The sequence below is a fragment of the Haliotis rubra genome, unplaced genomic scaffold, assembly GCF_003918875.1.
Source record: "Haliotis rubra isolate DU_JTF1 unplaced genomic scaffold, ASM391887v1 Scf1234, whole genome shotgun sequence".
Lineage (NCBI taxonomy): Eukaryota > Metazoa > Mollusca > Gastropoda > Lepetellida > Haliotidae > Haliotis > Haliotis rubra.
This window is the reverse complement of record NW_025765153.1, coordinates 231908-236490: the sequence shown is the minus strand read 5'-3', so window position 1 is coordinate 236490 and position 4583 is coordinate 231908.

Below are 4583 nucleotides of genomic sequence, written 5' to 3'. Positions count from 1 at the left end.
AGACACGTCTTTAGATTTGATTTAAAACAGCTAAATCTGGTTGTGTTCTGGTGAGATGGTAGATTGTTACGGAGATGAGGGCCACTCGTCTCGAGTGACCTGTCACCATATGTTTTTGTCCTAGTCACAGGAATTGTCAAAAGACACTTTTGATGTCGCTTTTGCCATTATTAAAATTAACACCCGGAAACAAAGACGGGCTTCGTGATTATTGTTTGTTTGTTGTTTTACGCCGCACTCAACAATAACCCAGCTATATGGCTTGCGGATGCAGCAAATAATCCAGTCTTTAGTGATCCATCAGTGCATGAACATCGATCCACGCAATCTTGATACGATGATATGTGTCAATGCCAAATGAGCGAGGCTGACCGCCTCTAACGACAAGCATGGGTTACTGAAGACCAATTCTAACCTGGATCTTCACGGGGGTGTTGGGACTCAAAACATGGATCTTCGGCTAGCTTAGCTTTCCCAAGCCGCGAGACCAAGACAGTTAAGTGTTTATCCGATGCTACAGAATGGCATTTCAAATTCACATTCTGGTAATAAGACCGCCATAATAAACTGCATAGCTATAAGAACATGGAATTGCCTCCTGTGAATAACGAATGAAGCTCAAATCGAGCCAAGTTAAGTAGGCATAGATTGGTAACAAAGCTAAAATCGTCCGGGGAGCCGAGACATCCGTATTATCGGAGTCCGGACTAACGGGGCTTTCCGCTGTTATATAAAAACAGAAAAGAAATTACACATTTTAGGTACATAAGTGATAAAACACAAGAGGCAACTACAGTACTTCCTAAAAACGATGTATCCGGTGATGTAACAATCAGTTAACGGGACTTATGCGCAGAAAAAGGAAAAAATTTACATTAATAATTTACGAATTATAACTTGTATTCAGTCGAATATAATTATCGTTTACAACAAATAATTATTTTAGTAAACTTAAAAACACACATACATGGTAGCAGCTCCAGTCATGGGTACAAAAGCAGACAATAGCTTCAGGATGTTTTTACATGTTATTCTCTTGATCAATGTGGATGTTTGTTGAACGTAACATGCATGTACCATATCTATATATATTTGGGATTGCACTTTCCAGAAAAGAACTTAAATTCTAAGTACTTTTGTTAGGTTAATCCCATCTGGGATTCCAACTCTCTGGAAGCCGGGGTGGCTGAGTGGATTAAGATCCTCTGACTTATATGGTGGCAATAAGGTTACCTGTGTGTGGCAGACTCGAATCCCGAAAAGGTATCAGAATCTGAACTTTGCTGAGAATTAATAATCCCAACCCCTATAACATATGTTACATTTGATCACTTTCTAAATAGCATTGGTTGAACGTATTTGTAAAACCAGGCGGCAAAACTCTTTATACTCCCATAAGAAAGCTCGATTGTACATTTCCGACTGTATCTTAATCGTGTTTATGAATCACTATCAAATGTCGATACCAGGTGTTGAGCTTCCTGCCCTCTCGGTGCCACCCTTCATAAATACTTCTGCAAAGGCTAGTCAAAATATGGGGACCCAGCACTAAAGGGCATTGGTGGTCACAGTGTGGTCTGGTTTGTTGGAGGTCACAAGCCTCCGTCAATGCGATTCGAAGTAATGACGCTATCACCTGGACCAAAGCTTGATTCACTTACTCACTCACATCGCCGACTCCTCACGAATTTGGCTCCTATATCAGGTGGTGATGGTTTGGTTTTCATGGACACTTTTAGCACTATTTCCCCTCACATATCACGGCAGAAGGACACCATGCAAATGGGCTTCACACCCTGTTCCATTGTGGTGAATCGAACTGGCGGGTATTCGGCGTGACGAGCGAACGCTTTAACCACTAGACTACCCCACCGTCCCTCCTGCATCAGTAAATATCTGTAGATGACGATGTGTATATTGTAAACCATTAAGGTAGCTGGGCTTATGGCTCTGGTATTAGAGACTTACATGGAGGGCTGGACAACGTTGACATGAACAGCTGTATTGGGATTAACTACGCGTGGCCCACGATGTAGGTAATGTTTGTATATACTACTTTAGTCGCTGGCGCGGGTGATTAGGACAGTTTTGCTTGTTAGTGTGTTAAATTGCTTGGGCAGGAATCGGTTTTACGGCTCGTAAACACGTTTGCAGTATTGCGATTTTATCGCGACGACCTTTAAAATTTAATGCCCAGAAGCCGGACACGAACTATGGAATCCGAGGAAGGAACATTGTCGCGTTGTCGCATTGTCGCGTTGTCGCCCTCTCAAAACATGCAAAATGAGGCCAAAATTAACTTAAAGCGCGACAATGCAATGTGCCGCACACTGTCGACATTTCGGCCATTTTGTCGCATTTGTCGCATATCATTTTGAATAATATTTTTCTGGCGAACTCCAAAGGGCGACAAAGCTGACAATTTTCAAGGTCAAAACATGTCGCGTTGTCGCATTTGTCCGCCTCATCTATATATAATGTGTAAAAAACTTAAAAATGCGCTACAACGTTTGACAATATCCCTTCAGTCTTCCATACGAAACCAGGGACTGATAAACCGACTGGTACGGTTGAATACTTATAAAACAAAACATCTTATTGTCCACAGTCTACTGCTTTGTGCGTCTCTTATGGGTGAGTGAATGAGTTAAAATCCTAAAAGTCACATCAGCGATATTTCCAGCCATATCGTGACTAGAATAGTTCATATGTTAATAATGGGTAACGTTATATGATAAAATCTGCCGCTAAAGGATAGAGAACAACGAGAATATCATAGTTAGAGATGGCACGTATCTAAAGGGATATCACTATGGAAAACAATACAATGTGAAAACGGGCTAATGTCTCCAGCAACTGAAGGTAGATCATCATACTAGGGACCATGAGGGATTTACAGTACCTTTGCTGCGTGGACCATACGACTCTTATGAAAAGCATGGGATGCTTCCGACTGTTACAGACTAACGTCATAGAGCTTGAATATTGCTTAGTACGCAAACAAACAAACAAAGAAACAAACAGACAATTATCTGGCAAGAGTATGCGCATGTCTATGCGAGCACTTTACATATGTATTAGGATGTGTACATCACTGTGTACACAATGTATTGCATGCTTTGGCCTTACACAGTCAAACCAGTGATTGATAGCGTGAGCACAGATTGTTGGTTCAATATGGCGCTGTAGAAGTGATGTCACAACTGGCAAACTCGTAAAGATCCGGTTAGAATTGAATCTTCAGCAACCCACTGCTTGTTGTAAGAGGCGATTAACGGGATCAGGTGGTCAGACTCGTTGACTTGTTGACACATGTCATCGTATCCCAGTTGCGTGGATCAATGTTCATTTCAATCACGCATGATTGTCTGGTTTTACAAACCGCCGTAATATTGCTGGGACATTGCTGATTGCGGCGTTAAAGAACTAACCGAACAATCACACACAACTGGCAGTTGATCATCCCAAAACAGCGCTCCCAACGCATTTTGTGAACAAAGGAACATCCAAGTATATCTCATTTCTTACTAATAGTCGCAGGAAGTCGTAGACTAACGCTGAATCTCTGAATCTATATATATTTCTGATGGAAAAATCATTTCTTTATAAATTCAAAGGAGCCCCAGTGAGACGGGAACTCAAGACCTGAGGGAAATCTGGACTTTATTCTTTGCAGAAAGGACTTGGCGGAAAAGTACAATCATGTGGTTCAATGACTTTGATGCAGGAACACTTGGTATGTAGTCATAGTTCTCACGTTATTACATTGTTTTGTTGGGTATACAATTTGATTCAAAGTTGGGCAAAACTATTCATTTGTTAACGCTGGAGGTGTATCATCCCAGATGCGCGTTTCGTTTTAATATTCTGTTATCCATTTTTTATTATAACCTTCTAACCCGGCCCGGCTTTTCTTAGCCTGGGTTTGGCATTCCCATAGAGCATTCCCAAGGGAAGTCCTTACGTGAGGAGTCGTCGATTTGGACCTATAAATATCAAACTGATAAAAGGAAAGCAAACAAGCCAGTCAGTATTATCCTCACACATTATAACCGGGGAAGCTTAATAGACAGATCTAATCTACATGCAACCCGCTTGTACGTCATATGCGCTGATATGATACAACAGACACCAAGCACTGTGCATAACAAACAATAGACTAGCATACGACAATATTAGTTCCCCACCAGTGCGTCGTAAATTAAACAACAGACAGCTTGGTCAATATATTCAGCAGTCTGTCGCAACATCGCTACTAGAATATACCAGCTTCTACAAACGATCAATGATTGGTTAAGAGTGCTTTTAAAGGTGATAACAGATAAGGGCTTAACCGGAGCTGAGCTAAACCAGTACAGTTGGCCTCCCAGGTAAACAATCTCATAAACCGTCAACGCTGCGCGGGATTTTTTCGAGATAAGGACATCCACTGGAACAAAGCTCGTCCTGGGGCAACACCATGCACGTGTCTTTCGCTCTGACTGCAATCCTGTTTGGAGTTTATCCTCCTCCACCCCGAATGGCAGAGCTTTCAATCTGACAATTGTCCACACAAACGACGGATTCATGCACGCTTTGAGCAG